Here is a 17,633-nt window from a genome sequence, read left to right as displayed (position 1 = left end):
CGGGCCTTAGGAAGCCTGCGGATGAAGTCAAACAGGAAGCGCTGGCTACAGCTTTTGACCATAACAGACCCTTGCCTCTGTCCCAGGTATCTCATGTCTTCTGCATCTAAGAAACAGGAGCAAGATAACTTGTCAGTTGGCAGGGGGGTAAAATCACAATCCTTAATGGTATTTCACAGGCCTTTGGTTTGTTGATTTTTAATTTTTAATTAGTAGAAGCTTTCCTCTTTGGGGGCTTCTTTCTTTCTTTTTTTTTAAGTTTTTATTATAAAACTGATGTACAGAGAGTTTACAGATTCACACATTAGGCATTGTACTGTTTGTTACCTTGTCCCTTATAACCCCCTCACCCCTCCTCCTGTCCCACCCTGAGGTGTTCAGTTCACTTACACCAAGCAGTTTTGCAAGTATTTCTTTTGTTGTTGTTTCTCGTATTTTACCCTTTGTCTCTCAATTTTTGTATTCCCTTTGAATTTCCTAATTCTAATACCAGTACACACTGTTTCCCATACACTCAGATAAAATTACAAAGATAGTGTAGATACAATCACAAGAAGGTGATACACGAACATCATCAATAGTAGAAACTACAGAGACACATGGGATGTTGAAAATAGTTACAACTCTGATTTAACAATCATTTTCACGAAATGGAGTTCATTTCACTTAGCATCATCTTATGGGATCATAAAGGTATAGCTATTGGTCTCTTGTGATCCTCTGTTGTGACTTGCCTAAACCTGTGCTAATTATTCCCTATAAGGGAGACCATAGAGTCCATGTTTCTTTGGGTCTGGCTCACTTCACTTAGCATAATTTTTTCCAAGTCCTTCCATTTCCTTACAAATTATTGCTTATTTCCAAATTGTACCTCTGAGAGATTTAATGGTTCTGCTGTTCTCTTAACTCTGGCTTTGAAGAAACAAGAGGGAGAGACTGACAGCCTTGAATAAAATATTATTATTCTGAACAATTTTTAATGTGTATAGAATGAAATAATTTAATATGAAATTCTTTAACAACTAAGAGGGCTACATTTTTGTGCAAGGTGATTTGTTCTCTATGTATTCTTTTTTGGGGTTGTTTGTATGCCTTTTTGTCCTTGCTGGTCCTGGGGCTTGAACTTAGGTGCTGTCCCTGAGCTTCTTTTGCTCAAAGTTGGTGCTCTACCATTTGAGCCACAGCTTCATTGCTGACTTTACTTGGTGGTTTATTAGAGGTTAAGAGCCTCAAGGACTTTCCTGCCCAGGCTGGCGTTGAACTGCAATTCTCAGATCTCAGTCTCCAGAGTAGCTAGAATTAGAGGCATGAGCCACCGGTGCCCAGGAGTGTGTCTGTTGTCAAAGGAATCCAGGTACTGACTGATGGAAAATGACTTAAAATAAAAACACTCACCTGCCCCCCTGATAGCCACATCAGAAACTAGCCCTTGCTACAGACTTCACTAAATCATCTCCTCTCCCGGCCTCCCTTCCCGAACATAACCTGGAACTGAAAAAGAGATAACCTGTGAACTGAGGGCCTTACCAATTGGGACAATATTCTGTAAAACATAAGATAAGACCCCATCTCTGCACGAAGATCCCCTTCTCCTGTTCCCATCCTGCCCTTATGACCCCTGACCGTTGCCCCACCTAACTTCACTTTCCCTGCCTAATAGAAGAAACCTTAGTTGTAAGGGAATCATGCCATTTCTTCTCCAGCCAGACTGAAGAATACCCATTTCATGTTTAATTAAACCTGTTGGCTTGTGAGTTTCTTTCTGATCTTTTCTTTATTGATCTCCTTTATGGATCCTTATCCATTTTAACATACTCTGGTTTCATTAATTTGTTACATAGGGTTTCTATCATTTTTCTTCCATCTTTTTATTTGCTTTATTACATTTTTGGGTGGTACTTGGTGGGCTTGACGTCGGGGCCTTACACTTCACTTGCTTAGCTTGCTTGTTGACTGGTGCTTTACCACTTGAGCCATGCCTCTAGCCCTATTTTTTCTGTTTATTTTGGAGATGAAGTCTCATCCTTTTCTGCCCAGGCTGGCTTGAATGTCAGTCTTCCATATCTTAGCCTCCTGTGTAGCTAGGACTGCAGGTGTGAGCCACCAGCACCCAGCTTATACTATTACATTTGTGTTGAATAAAGTTTTTTTTAACAAATAAAGTTTCCTTGTTTCTATTACTGTCATTTAATCAACAATCACAAATTGCTTTCCTGTCCCCTTTTTCCACTATTAAGGTATGTCAGAAGGTTACAAATGAAATTTTTTGGCTTCTCCGCAGCTGTGGTATGCAGTAAGAGATGGTGGTCCTGCCTTCTCACCTTCATGTTGTATATCATACTATTATAAACCTAAAAGGGCTTAACCCTTATCCCTGAGACTAGGCATTGCTACAATAGTATGATCCTGTCTTTTTTTATGATGCTGTCTTGATCCTGGGGGACCCTTCATTTATGAAACCAAATCTACTTCTGCCATAAGTGTAATGTAGCAAAATGTGCTAGAGCAAGTTAGAATCAAGGGATGCTGACATTACCAGCAAAGAGTAATTGCTTCCAATAAGGATAAGCAGATCAGGACTCATGGGGAAAGCAGCTTTTGACCTGGGTGTTAAATATGGGGATTTTTTTTTCACTAACACAGGGAGAAAGGAGGAAAGAGGTGTGCATAATGGCAAGATGAGGGGTACACAAAGGCTTGAAGTAATCAAGAACAGCAAAACCAAACCATTAGCAGAGAATGATTAGGAAGCATTCAACAGTAACCAAATGGTCATTCTTCCCTCCCTGGCCAGTAGCATTTCATGCACTTCTAGATGTTTTCATTTGAAAAATAATGTCAGTAGAACATTTCTATCATCTATATTCAGCAGCACCTTTCAGTCCTCCTGAGTATTTCCATGTATCTCTCATGATTATCTTTTGTGCTGTTATTAAAAAACACTCAGTTTGATATTATAGTTCTTGTGCTTTTCCTTTTAGATTATATTTAATATTTTATCAAGTTGTTTTCCAGTTTCATCAAGTCTCATACTAAGTGTCACCTCCTTGAGAAGCTTGTGCTCATCTCTGAGCCTGCCTCAACCCCAGGCCTCACTGGTACACCAGCCCCCCCCCCCACCTTGAAGCCAGTCATGGACAGAGACTTGTTAGCCTCTCCACTGGATGACAGGTTCCCAGAGGATAGACCAGGGGCCTCTTGTCCCTATCTTCCCCAATCCCAGGGTTCTCAATAAAGGAAAGACGGGAAGAAGATTAGAAAGTGGGAGGGAGGGAGGAAGGAGCGAAGCTTACTAAAGATGAAGAGCAGTGCAGGGTATTTCAGTGTACCAGGGAAAGCATCTGATCCCAGGGATGACAAGATGGTTGCTGAATATAGCAATGTAAAAGAAAAGCACAGCCTGGCACTGGTGGCTCACACCTGTCATCTAGCTGCTTAAGAGGCTGTCATCTGAGGATCACGGTTCAAAGCTAGCTTGGGCAGTTAAGTCCATAAGACACACCTTCAATTAACTGCCAAATAAAACCAGAAGACGAGCTGGGGCTCAAGAGGTAGAGTGCTAGCCTTGAGTAAAAAAGCTCAGGGACAGCAGCCAGGTTCTTTGTTCAAGACCCAGGAGCAGCACCACAATAGATGATAGATAGATAGATAGATAGATAGATAGATAGATAGATAGATAGATAGATAGAAACAAAAGGGAAGGGAAGACATAGAGTTGATTTTGTTTTTGCTTTATTAATGTTTATAGCCAGAGAAGGCATCCTATTGGGAATCAGTCCTGCACAGTTAAAGCATCATCTCCTCAGAAGGGATATCTATTTGTTCTCAAACTTAATCATACATCAGAGTCATCTGGAGAGCTGGCTGAATGCAGGTGGCTGAGTCCACTCCTGAAGTCAGGCCTGGGGCTGGAAAGCAAGAGTTTACATTTCTAACAAGTACTCAGAGGATACTGAGCCTCTGGTTCGTGGACCACACTTAGAGAATCACTGGTCTAATGAGGGATTCTCTATTCGTTTTCTCCTTGCCTTACACAACTGTATGCCAAATGCTGTCCTAAGGATTTAAGTTAATTCATTTACTTTTCACAACAACCTCATGAAATAGATGTTGTTTTTTTTAATGAGAGAGTATTGACTCCATTGTATAAATTAAGAATCCAGAGCTATTAAATTGATGTTGCCCAAACTCTTGTGGCCACTTACGCTCTAAAGATTGTCTAACGATAAGAAGGGCTGGGAATATGGCCTAGTGGCAAGAGTGCTTTCCACGTATACATGAAGCCCTGGGTTTGATTCCTCAATACCACATATATAGAAAATGGCCAGAAGTGGTGCTGTTGTTCAAGTGGCAGAGTGCTAGCCTTGAGCAAAAAGAAGCCAAGGCCAGTGACCAGGCCCTGAGTTCAAGCCCCAGGACTGGCAAAAAATTAAAAGGAAAAAGAAATTAAAATGATAGTTTTAAAAAATCTGGATTGGGTCTGTGGGATTCTGTAGAAGCCGCTTGCTCCTATCTGCCACAATATCTTATAAATGGAAATTAAAATAGTACATCTCATGGATTTGATGGGTTGAACGAAATAATTCACCAGGACTATTACAACATACAGGATTACTACTTTCTCAATGAAAACTCATACTCCAGAAAAACAGATTACTGGATTTATAAGTGTATAACAATATGTCTGGCTCATACAATAATGTTCAAATCTGCCTCACTGAAAGTCGTAGGACATGAAAAAAATGAGGACAAATTCTTTGACAGGATGTAACATGAATGGTCTCTTGTTCATTTCCCAATAGACTTCTCACTTTTGCCTTATGAGCAGTCTTTACTCTCACTTGTCTCAGCATTCTGTACTCTTGAGCTTGATCTAGAAAAAGCTCTGCTTACAGCATCCTAGACCTCCTCTAGTCTACCAACTCTTCCAAATTCCCTGACAATCTCATTCGAATGGTTTCTCAACCACATAGTCAGGATTACCAGAGCAAGGACCCTACTCTTAGTACTCATTTTCTGTAATAGTTCTCTTCTCATTGCTGTAACAAATTACTTGAGAGAACAACTTAATCGTGGAAAGAGTTGGGCTGATGGTGAAAGGGTAGATTAATTAGGTTGCAAGGTCATGAGTATTATCTTGGCCTGGCAAGTGGAATCTAGATACAAAAGACAGCATTGTTTTGAAAGAAGTCCCACCAGGACCCGAAATATCCTGCTTCCCATCCCATTCTAGCCCCTTTTAGTTCCTCAGGCTTTCCAAGATGGTGAGAAGAGGGAGATTTGCAGAAGGGTCTTGATTGGAAATAAAGGAAAACAGCCATCAAGCTATAGAGTCCTACTAATAAAAATACCTAAGTATAAGGACATAAGCCTGTAGGGCATTAATACAGAAATGATAACACTTGCTAAATGTCCCCTCAAGGGCAATACTACCCCTGTGAAGAACCATCCATTTGCAAGGTACCAGTGGCTCCTACTTGTATTTTTTTTTTTTGCCAGTCCTGGGGCTTAGACTCAGGGCCTGAGAACTGTCCCTGGCTTCTTCTTGCTCAAGGCTAGCACTCTGCCACTTGAGCCAAAGCGCCACTTCTGGCCATTTTATGTATATGTGGTGCTGGGGAATCAAACCCAGGGCCTCATGTACATGAGGCAAGCAATCTTGCCACTAGGCCATATCCTCAGTCCCATGGCTCCTATTTGTAATCCTAGCAATTCAGGAGGCTGAGAAATAAGGATCATGTTTTGAAGCCAGCCTGGGCTGAAAAGTTTGTGAGACACTCTGAGGTGTATCTCAGGTAGTAAAGTGCCAGCCTTGAGCAAATTAAGCAAAGGGGGAATACCCAAACCCCTGAGTTCAAGAGCCATCACTGGTACACTCACAGAAAAGCAGCCCCACACATTTAGGTAATTCAGATGTTTCCAGATGTTTATCCCCTCTTAAGTGTCCTACTTGATGTCAGGAATTTCTTTTGTCTCACCACATTGCCTTCTTGCAATCTCCCAGAGAAAGACCTGCTATATCAACACAGCTCCTTGTCCTAGTTGCGCACATAAGAACTGATGTAGTCTACAAGGAATTACACTGACATTACCTTTGGGTGCTGCATAGCCCTACTCATATTCATGAGGAAAAGCAGTCTATTCTGTCAAATTGAAGTGCCTCTGTCATGTACATTGATATTTTTGATACTGATATAAATGGGAATCTGCTTTGTTCTCATAACTCAATGTTGTGGCCATGGACCCTCAACCACCTACCTTCCCCAGGGACCCCTCCTGATTATCAGCAAAAATTCACCTCTTACCTTATGTGAAAGTACAGGACTGTCAGTATCAGAAGGATACCATAAATAGCACACAGGACAGTCTGCTACAACCACAAAGGCATCCCCAAGACTCTCGTGATCCATTACATTTAAATCCTAAAACCCCCATGTTCCCTGCTCCTTGTTTCCCCAACCCTGACCACTACTCCGTGGAGTCCCTCTGCAGCGATTATTATATCCTGATCTAATCTGTTGAGGTCTCTGTCTACTTCTTTCCTTTTTTTCTGCTTGATCTTTCCTAACAGATATTTCCTGGGATCATTTGCATTTCAACTTCAATTGTAGCTATTATCTGTGCTGTTTGTGACCAGCATCCATGTCAGGTATATGAGTCTTCTGTCGAAGGAGGTAAGAGAATAAACTGTCATTACCAGGTATGTTGCTTGTGACTAGCTAGCCATGTGAGGGAGATAAATCTTGACCAAAGGAGTTAAAAGAAGAAAACTGCAACTACCAAATGTGCTGCTTGTTGGAAAGGGAAAACTTTATCAATAGAATTAAGAGGAGTAAAACCCCCTTTTGAGCAGGGAGCTTTCCACAGACCACATCAATCTCTTCCAACTATGTCTGACAGCCACCTTGTTCTCACCACCACACCCAGCTAGCTGTAATGGAAAAAGAATGCACGTTTTTTGGGGGGGAATGAAAGAATAGCCCCATTTCTAACTTTGGTAATCCATTATGCTTATGATGTGAGCCTAACTCCTTAACAAGGAAGAGGACAGTTTGGATGGGGATCAAAATGTAGCAAACAAATCTGCTAGTGTGCCTAGCAACCAGTAGAGTAACAGGACTGTATCATTTTGCACAAAAGTAAATTGTCTTGAGGAAATCTCCTATTATCTTCTGTGCATCTATCCACATTTCTGACACACTGACATCTTAACCATGTCCCTGCACATAAAGCATGGAGGATTTCTCTCCACCATGGAGTGTAACTTCAACCCCTCACTCCTCACATCTCACACATTTCCAGGGCCGATGACACTCAGATGCTCACTCCTATCAGTGATGGAGAATCTGCCTCTGAGTCCTTGCCTTTGTTCAACCTTCCCCTTAGCTAGATAACCATATGCAGGTACTCACAGAGATGCATTTCCTGAGGTCAGTTACTCAATCTGCCCTAACATGTGGTGTCAACCTTTATGTAAAAGAATGTGAAGATGTGATGGTGCAGCCTCCTGCTCCCTTCTTGGTTCCATTCCACTCCCACCAACAGGGGGCAACATCTTGAAAAACAATACTTGTGTGCACACACACGTATCTACATGCACACTTACCTACACAACCACACCTTGACACAAAATGTTTTAGGTCTACTGCAGCCCACGTTTAGAGGAATTTTCCCCAAGGGAACAGCAACAGCAGAGCAGCATACTGCCATACATGGAGATGCTTTTTGGGGGGAGAGGGGGAGGAGCTAGTCTTGGGGCTTGAACTCAGAGCCTGGGTGCTGTCCCTGAGCTTTTGTGCTCAAGACTAGCATTTTAACACTTGAAAAAGAGCACTACTTCCAGCTTTTTTGGTTGTTTACTGCAGATAAGAATATCAGTCTTTCCTGCCTGGGCTGGCTTTGAACCATGATCCACAAGTCTCAACTTCCTGAACAGGTAGGATTACAGGCATGAGTCACAGGTGCCTGGCTACTTATGAGTGAAGCAATCCAGTGTCTTGCCTTGCTGTTCCAGAAAGGACTGGTGCATTCCCTTGGCATAGCCAAAATGCTCAAAGGCACTGCCTCCCATGGAAAGTATAAATTGGACTTTTACCTCCAGAGAAACCAAAGAATTGTGTGAAACTTTAGAATAGCTACCTCACCTCACTAGCCACTGCTTGTCTTTATGGAGATTCCCAAAATCTGTGAAGACAAAAGTAAAAGAATGTACAGCTACACAAAAACCTGCACATGGCTGTTTATAGCAGGTTCACTCATGATTGCATAAGCACAAATAATTGGAAGCAAGCAAGAAAAAAATGCTGTGTTCTATTCTCAGCCAGGACTGCATTATACCCACAGTTGGAAAGAAATCTGTTTTTTTTTTTAATCCTCTATACGTTAGCATATGCCATAGCACCATCCGCCTTTCTGCAGATCTTTTACCCATATTCTTTCGATTCTATTTTCTACTGAAATCTAAATTTAAGAGCACCTTCTTCTCCTACATGATGCACACTGTTGCTAGAGTTCAACCATTCAGAAGTGTTGGCTCTGAGGAATGTCTTCTGGGCTTGACTTGGTGCTGGTTTCTGCTTCCTCGCTGTTGTGCTCTAGATTTGCTTCAGAATAAAAGTGGGTGGAAATCATTTGTCCAGCAAAGCAATTGGCTAATCTTCAACCTGCTATCAAAGTAATGCTAACTGATCAGATGGAGATAGAAAGAAAAAATATGTCCAAGGAAATATCCAGGCATAATTGGTGTTTGTCTTTCCTATTGTGTGGGTGTAGAAGCTACTTTGTATGCAGGAATGTAAGGAGAGAAAGTGTTTTAGAGTAATTGTTCCTCGTACCATAGCTCAGAGTTTTAATTAGCAGATGAGCCCCTTCCCCTACACCCACTCCCTCGAATGCTTCCCTAAACATGACTTCAGGTAGTTTTTGTTTGTTTTTTAACCTCAGCTTGTAAACATAGGTCCTTTTTTCATTCAGAGCCCTTTAGTAAGAAACCCTTGGCCAGAAACCTGGACATTTTCCAGAATCAACAATAATAAAGACCTACTTGCTGCAAGGACCGGGGACAAACAGGTCATATATCCCAGGGCAGACATGCCAACTGGAGGCTCTGTAGAGTTTGGAATTCCATGGTGGTTGTTCTTCCTGGTGCCACAGGTCCTGTATCCCCATCCGTAGGGGAGACAGAAGCAAAATAACTCTAGGAGTGAGAAAGAGTGGAGAGAACAGCTTGTGTGTCTCAGATGCCCTTTTTTGCATTGTAAAAAAGTTCATAGAAGGCAACTATACAAATGAGGACTGGAATGAAGTCTGAGAGTTAACCATATTCCATCAGGATGATTTACATCCCACACCTTGCCTGTAGTTGTTTAAGGTTTTCTCTGGTAGTAAGGATCAAGGAATTTAGTTCCAGTCTTCTTAAGAGAAACGCCAGCCCTAGAAAGACCAATTGATGCAATTTTTTTAAACCCTAGAAAAGTAAAAGAGTAAAGTGATAATAAGAATATGAAGTTCCAATTCATGTTGCACGTGACCAGCCTAGAACACAGAGTACAAAGGGGCATGGCCTCCTTAATATATGACTGTAGGAGGGACAGTAGAGACCAGGTCTGCAAAACAACAAACTTCTTTTGAAATGCTATTTGCACAGGTTTGGGTCAGCCACCTTACATTATGTATCTAAAACAAGACAACTACTAATCATAAAAAGGTGTAGAATAGACATAACAGTGGATCACAGTAGTTCAACACCTATGTACACATGATCATATAAGACAAAGATAAGCAAAAACAACTCCAAGAGAAGGACACAGGAGGATTCTATTGTTGATGTTACATTTAAAGTTCTAGGTGAATTTCCTTTGGCATTCCCTACGTGGTTACTGTATATGAGGACACTTACAAGTAAAATCACATGCGCTGATGGGCAATACCAGCACAGCAGGGACATCTGGGCCTGATCACGTGCCTGCTCTTGCCTGCTCTTGCCTGCTCTTGCCTGCTCTTGACTGCTCTTGCCTGATCACGTGCCTGCTCTTGCCTGCTCTTGCCTGATCACGTGCCTGCTCTTACCTGCTCTTGCCTGCTCTTGCCTGCTCTTGCCTGATCACGTACATGCTCTTGCCTGATTACTTGCCTGCTCTTGCCTGCTCTTGCCGGCTCTTGCCTGATCACGTGCCTGCTCTTGCCAGCTCACGCCTGCTCTTGCCTGCTCACGCCTGCTCTTGCCTGCTCACGTGCCTGCTCACAACTGCTCACGTGCCTGCTCACGCCTGCTCATGTGCCTGCTCACGCCTGCCCACGTGTCTGCTCTTGCCTGCTCACGTGCCTGCTATTGCCTGCTCACGTGCCTGCTCTTGCATGCTCTTGCCTGCTCTTGCCTGCTCACGCCTGCTCACGCCTGCTCTTGCCTGCTCTTGCCTGCTCAAGCCTGCTCACGCCTGCTTTTGCCGGCTCTTGCCTGCTCTTGCCTGATCACGTGCCTGCTCTTGCCTGATCACGTGCATGCGCTTGCCTGATCACGTGCCTGCTCTTGCCTGATCACGTGCCTGCTCTTGCCTGCTCACGTGCCTGCTCTTGCCTGATCACGTTTCTGCCCTTGCCTGCGCTTGCCTGCTCTTGCCTGCTCGTGCCTGCTCCTGCCTGATCACGTGCCTGCTCTTGACTGATCACGTGCCTGCTCTTGCCTGCTCTTGCCTACTCTTGCCTGATCACGTGCCTGCGCTATCCTGCTCTTGCCTACTCTTGTCTGCTATTGCCTGCTCGTGCCTACTCTTGCCAGATTAAGTGCCTGCTCTTGCCTGATCACGTGCCTGCTCTTGCCTGATCACGTGCCTGCTCTTGCCTGCTCACGTGCCTGCTCTTAGCTGCTCACTTGCCTGCTCTTGCCTGCTCACGTGCCTGCTCTTGCCGGCTCACGTGCCTGCTCTTGCCTGCTCACGTGCCTGCTCTTGCCTGCTTACGTGCCTGCTCTTGCCTGCTCACGTGCCTGCTCTTGCCTGCTCACGTGCCTGCTCTTGCCTGCTCTTGCCTGATCACGTGCCTGCTCTTGCCTGCTCTTGCCTGCTCTTGCCTGCTCTTGCCTGATTACATGCCTGCTCTTGCCTGCTCAGGTGCCTGCTGTGCCTGCTCACGTGCCTGCTCTTGCCTGCTCACGTGCCTGCTCTTGCCTGCTCACGTTCCTGCTCTTGCCTGCAAACGTGCCTGCTCTTGCCTGCTCTTGCCTGATCACGTGCCTGCTCTTGCCTGCTCTTGCCTGCTCGTGCCTGCTCTTGCCTGATTACATGCCTGCTCTTGCCTGCTCAGGTGCCTGCTCTTGCCTGCTCACGTGCCTGCTCTTGCCTGCTCACGTGCCTGCTCTTGCCTGCTCACGTGCCTGCTCTTGCCTGATCACGTGCCTGCTCTTGCATGCTCTTGCCTGCTCTTGCCTGCTCACGCCTGCTCACGCCTGCTCACGTGCCTGCTCTTGCATGCTCTTGCCTGCTCTTGCCTGCTCACGCCTGCTCACGCCTGCTCTTGCCTGCTCTTGCCTGCTCAAGCCTGCTCACGCCTGCTTTTGCCGGCTCTTGCCTGCTCTTGCCTGATCACGTGCCTGCTCTTGCCTGATCACGTGCATGCGCTTGCCTGATCACGTGCCTGCTCTTGCCTGATCACGTGCCTGCTCTTGCCTGCTCACGTGCCTGCTCTTGCCTGATCACGTTTCTGCCCTTGCCTGCGCTTGCCTGCTCTTGCCTGCTCGTGCCTGCTCCTGCCTGATCACGTGCCTGCTCTTGACTGATCACGTGCCTGCTCTTGCCTGCTCTTGCCTACTCTTGCCTGATCACGTGCCTGCGCTATCCTGCTCTTGCCTACTCTTGTCTGCTATTGCCTGCTCGTGCCTACTCTTGCCAGATTAAGTGCCTGCTCTTGCCTGATCACGTGCCTGCTCTTGCCTGATCACGTGCCTGCTCTTGCCTGCTCACGTGCCTGCTCTTAGCTGCTCACTTGCCTGCTCTTGCCTGCTCACGTGCCTGCTCTTGCCGGCTCACGTGCCTGCTCTTGCCTGCTCACGTGCCTGCTCTTGCCTGCTTACGTGCCTGCTCTTGCCTGCTCACGTGCCTGCTCTTGCCTGCTCACGTGCCTGCTCTTGCCTGCTCTTGCCTGATCACGTGCCTGCTCTTGCCTGCTCTTGCCTGCTCTTGCCTGCTCTTGCCTGATTACATGCCTGCTCTTGCCTGCTCAGGTGCCTGCTGTGCCTGCTCACGTGCCTGCTCTTGCCTGCTCACGTGCCTGCTCTTGCCTGCTCACGTTCCTGCTCTTGCCTGCAAACGTGCCTGCTCTTGCCTGCTCTTGCCTGATCACGTGCCTGCTCTTGCCTGCTCTTGCCTGCTCGTGCCTGCTCTTGCCTGATTACATGCCTGCTCTTGCCTGCTCAGGTGCCTGCTCTTGCCTGCTCACGTGCCTGCTCTTGCCTGCTCACGTGCCTGCTCTTGCCTGCTCACGTGCCTGCTCTTGCCTGATCACGTGCCTGCTCTTGACTGATCACGTGCCTGCTCTTGCCTGATCACGTGCCTGCTCTTGCCTGATCACGTGCCCGCTCTTGCCTGATCACGTGCCTGCTCTTGCCTGATCACGTGCCTGCTCTTGCCTGCTCTTGCCTGCTCTTGCCCGATCACGTGCCTGCTCTTGCCTGCTCTTGCCTGCTCGTGCCTGCTCTTGCCTGCTCGTGCCTGCTCTTGCCTGCTCAGGTGCCTGCTCTTGCCTGCTCACGTGCCTGCTCTTGCCTGCTCACGTGCCTGCTCTTGCCTGCTCACGTGCCTGCTCTTGCCTGCTCACGTGCCTGCTCTTGCCTGATTAAGTACCTGCTCTTACCTGAACACGTGCCGGCTCTTGCCTGATCACGTGACTGCTCTTGCCTGCTCACGTGCCTGCTCTTGCCTGCTCTTGCCTGGTCTTGCCTGCTCTTTCCTGCTCGTGCCTGCTCTTGCCTGATCACGTGCCTGCTCTTGCCTGATCACGTGCCTATTCTTGCCTGCTCACGTGCCTGCTCTTGCCTGATCACATGCCTGCTCTTGCCTGATCACGTGTCTGCTCTTGACTGATCACTTGCCTGCTCTTGCCTGCTCTTGCCTGTTCACGTGCCTGCTCTTGCCTACTCTTGCCTGCTCTTGCCTGCTCTTGCCTACTCGTGCCTGCTCTTGACTGACCACGTGCCTGCTCTTGCCTGCTCTCGTGCTTGCGCTTGCCTGCTCACGTGCCTGCTCTTGCCTGCTCACGTGCCTGCTCTTGCCTGCTCACGTGCCTGCTCTTGCCTGCTCAAGTGCCTGCTCTTGCCTGCTCTTGCCTGCTCACGCCTGCTCCTGCCTGCTCACGCCTGCTCACGCCTGCTCTTGCCTGCTCGTGCCTGCTCACGCCTGCTCACGACTGCTCTGGCCGGCTCTTGCCTGATCACGTGCCTGCTCTTGCCTGATCACGTGCCTGCTCTTGCCTGCTCACGCCTGCTCACGCCTGCTCTTGCCTGCTCTTGCCTGCTCACGCCTGCTCCTGCCTGCTCACGCCTGCTCACGCCTGCTCTTGCCTGCTCTTGCATGCTCACGCCTGCTCACGCCTGCTCTTGCCGGCTCTTGCCTGCTCTTGCCTGATCACGTGCCTGCTCTTGCCTGATCACGTGCCTGCTCTTGCCTGATCACGTGCCTGCTCTTGCCTGATCACGTGCCTGCTCTTGCCTGCTCTTGCCTGCTCTTGCCTGCTCTTGCCTGATCACGTGCCTGCTCTTGCCTGCTCTTGCCAGCTCTTGCATGCTTTTGCCTGCTCGTGCCTGCTCTTGCCTGATCACGTGCCTGCTCTTGCCTGATCACGTGCCTGCTCTTGCCTGCTCTTGCCTGCTCTTGCCTGATCACGTGCCTGCGCTTCCTGCTCTTGCCTACTCTTGCCTGCTCTTGCCTGCTCGTGCCTGCTCTTGCCTGATCACGTGCCTGCTCTTGCCTGATCACGTGCCTGCTCTTGCCTGATCACGTGCCTGCTCTTGCCTGCTCACGTGCCTGCTCTTGCCTGCTCACGTGCCTGCTCTTGCCTGCTCACGTGCCTGCTCTTGCCTGCTCACGTGCCTGCTCTTGCCTGATCACGTGCCTGCTCTTGCCTGCTCACGTGCCTGCTCTTGCCTGCTCACGTGCCTGCTCTTGCCTGCTCACGTGCCTGCTCTTGCCTGCTCACGTGCCTGCTCTTGCCTGATCACGTGCCTGCTCTTGCCTGCTCACGTGCCTGCTCTTGCCTGATCACGTGCCTGCTCTTGCCTGCTCACGTGCCTGCTCTTGCCTGCTCACGTGCCTGCTCTTGCCTGATCACGTGCCTGCTCTTGCCTGCTCACGTGCCTGCTCTTGCCTGCTCTTGCCTGATCACGTGCCTGCTCTTACCTGCTCTTGCCTGCTCTTGCCTGCTCTTGCCTGATCACGTGCCTGCTCTTGCCTGCTCACGTGCCTGCTCTTGCCTGCTCTTGCCTGCTCTTGCCTGATCACGTGCCTGCTCTTGCCTGCTCTGCCTGCTCTTGCCTGATCACGTGCCTGCTCTTGCCTGATCACGTGCCTGCTCTTGCCTGCTCACGTGCCTGCTCTTGCCTGCGCACGTGCCTGCTCTTGCCTGCTCACGTGCCTGCTCTTGCCTGCTCACGTGCCTGCTCTTGCCTGCTCACGTGCCTGCTCTTGCTGCTCACGTGCCTGCTCACGCCTGCTCATGTGCCTGCTCTTGCCTGCCACGTGCCTGCTCTTGCCTGCTCACGTGCCTGCTCTTGCCTGCTCACGTGCCTGCTCTTGCCTGATCACGTGCCTGCTCTTGCCTGCTCACGTGCCTGCTCTTGCCTGATCACGCCTGCTCTTGCCTGCTCTTGCCTGCTCACGTGCCTGCTCTTGCCTGCTCACGCCTGCTCTTGCCTGCTCTTGCCTGCTCGTGCCTGCTCTTGCCTGCACGTGCCTGCTCTTGCCTGCTCACGTGCCTGCGCTTGCCTGCTCACGTGCCTGCTCTTGCCTGCTCACGTGCCTGCTCTTGCCTGCTCACGTGCCTGCTCTTGCCTGCTCACGTGCCTGCTCTTGCCTGCTCTTGCCTGCTCTTGCCTGCTCTGCCTGCTCGCCTGATCACGTGCCTGCTCTTGCCTGATCACGTGCCTGCTCTTGCCTGCTCACGTGCCTGCTCTTGCCTGATCACGTGCCTGCTCTTGCCTGATCACGTGCCTGCTCTTGCCTGCTCACGCCTGCTCGCCTGTCTTGCCTGCTCTTGCCTGCTCACGCCTGCTCTGCCTGCTCACGCCTGCTCACGCCTGCTCTTGCCTGCTCACGTGCCTGCTCAGCCTGCTCACGCCTGCTCTTGCCTGCTCACGTGCCTGCTCTTGCCTGATCACGTGCCTGCTCTTGCCTGCTCACGTGCCTGCTCTTGCCTGCTCACGTGCCTGCTCTTGCCTGATCACGTGCCTGCTCTTGCCTGCTCTTGCCTGCTCTTGCCTGCTCTTGCCTGCTCTGCCTGATCACGTGCCTGCTCTTGCCTGATCACGTGCTGCTCTTGCCTGCTCACGTGCCTGCTCTTGCCTGATCACGTGCCTGCTCTTGCCTGCTCACGTGCCTGCTCTTGCCTGCTCAGTGCCTGCTCTTGCCTGATCACGTGCCTGCTCTTGCCTGCTCACGTGCCTGCTCTTGCCTGCTCACGTGCCTGCTCTTGCCTGCTCACGTGCCTGCTCTTGCCTGCTCTTGCCTGATTACATGCCTGCTCTTGCCTGCTCACGTGCCTGCTCTTGCCTGCTCACGTGCCTGCTCTTGCCTGCTCACGTGCCTGCTCTTGCCTGCTCACGTGCCTGCTCTTGCCTGCTCACGTGCCTGCTCTTGCCTGCTCACGTGCCTGCTCTTGCCTGCTCTTGCCTGCTCTTGCCTGCTCACGCCTGCTCTTGCCTGCTCACGCCTGCTCACGCCTGCTCTTGCCTGCTCTTACCTGCTCACGCCTGCTCACGCCTGCTCTTGCCTGCTCTTGCCTGCTCTTGCCTGATCACGTGCCTGCTCTTGCCTGATCACGTGCCTGCTCTTGCCTGCTCTTGCCTGATCACGTTCCTGCTCTTGCCTGCTCTTGCCTGCTCTTGCGTGCTCTTGCCTGATCGTGCCTGCTCTTGCCTGATCACGTGCCTGCTCTTGCCTGATCACGTGCCTGCTCTTGCCTGCTCTTGCCTGCTCTTGCCTGATCACGTGCCTGCTCTTGCCTGCTCACGTGCCTGCTCTTGCCTGCTCACGTGCCTGCTCTTGCCTGCTCACGTGCCTGCTCTTGCCTGCTCACGTGCCTGCTCTTGCCTGCTCACGTGCCTGCTCTTGCCTGCTCACGTGCCTGCTCTTGCCTGCTCACGTGCCTGCTCTTGCCTGCTCACGTGCCTGCTCTTGCCTGCTCACGTGCCTGCTCTTGCCTGCTCACGTGCCTGCTCTTGCCTGCTCACGTGCCTGCTCTTGCCTGATCACGTGCCTGCTCTTGCCTGATCACGTGCCTGCTCTTGCCTGATCACGTGCCTGCTCTTGCCTGATCACGTGCCTGCTCTTGCCTGATCACGTGCCTGCTCTTGCCTGCTCTTGCCTACTCTTGCTGCTCTTGCCTGCTCGTGCCTGCTCTTGCCTGATCACGTGCCTGCTCTTGCCTGATCACGTGCCTGCTCTTGCCTGATCACGTGCCTGCTCTTGCCTGCTCACGTGCCTGCTCTTGCCTGCTCACGTGCCTGCTCTTGCCTGCTCACGTGCCTGCTCTTGCCTGCTCACGTGCCTGCTCTTGCCTGCTCACGTGCCTGCTCTTGCCTGCTCACGTGCCTGCTCTTGCCTGCTCACGTGCCTGCTCTTGCCTGCTCACGTGCCTGCTCTTGCCTGCTCACGTGCCTGCTCTTGCCTGCTCACGTGCCTGCTCTTGCCTGATCACGTGCCTGCTCTTGCCTGATCACGTGCCTGCTCTTGCCTGATCACGTGCCTGCTCTTGCCTGATCACGTGCCTGCTCTTGCCTGATCACGTGCCTGCTCTTGCCTGCTCTTGCCTGCTCTTGCCTGATCACGTGCCTGCTCTTGCCTGCTCTTGCCTGCTCGTGCCTGCTCTTGCTGATCACGTGCCTGCTCTTGCCTGCTCACGTGCCTGCTCTTGCCTGCTCACGTGCCTGCTCTTGCCTGCTCACGTGCCTGCTCTTGCCTGCTCACGTGCCTGCTCTTGCCTGCTCACGTGCCTGCTCTTGCCTGACTCACGTGCCTGCTCTTGCCTGCTCACGTGCCTGCTCTTGCCTGATCACGTGCCTGCTCTTGCCTGATCACGTGCCTGCTCTTGCCTGATCACGTGCCTGCTCTTGCCTGATCACGTGCCTGCTCTTGCCTGATCACGTGCCTTCTTTGCCTGATCACGTGCCTGCTCTTGCCTGCTCACGTGCCTGCTCTTGCCTGATCACGTGCCTGCTCTTGCTGCACGTGCCTGCTCTTGCCTGATCACGTGCCTGCTCTTGCCTGCTCACCTGCCTGCTCTTGCCTGCTCTTGCCTGTCTTGCCTGCTCTTGCCTGCTCACGTGCCTGCTCTTGCCTGATCACGTGCCTGCTCTTGCCTGATCACGTGCCTGCTCTTGCCTGCTCACGTGCCTGCTCTTGCCTGCTCACGTGCCTGCTCTTGCCTGA

Source organism: Perognathus longimembris, unplaced genomic scaffold (genome assembly GCF_023159225.1).
Source record: "Perognathus longimembris pacificus isolate PPM17 unplaced genomic scaffold, ASM2315922v1 HiC_scaffold_5620, whole genome shotgun sequence".
Lineage (NCBI taxonomy): Eukaryota > Metazoa > Chordata > Mammalia > Rodentia > Heteromyidae > Perognathus > Perognathus longimembris.
Note: the sequence above shows the minus strand (reverse complement) of the source record.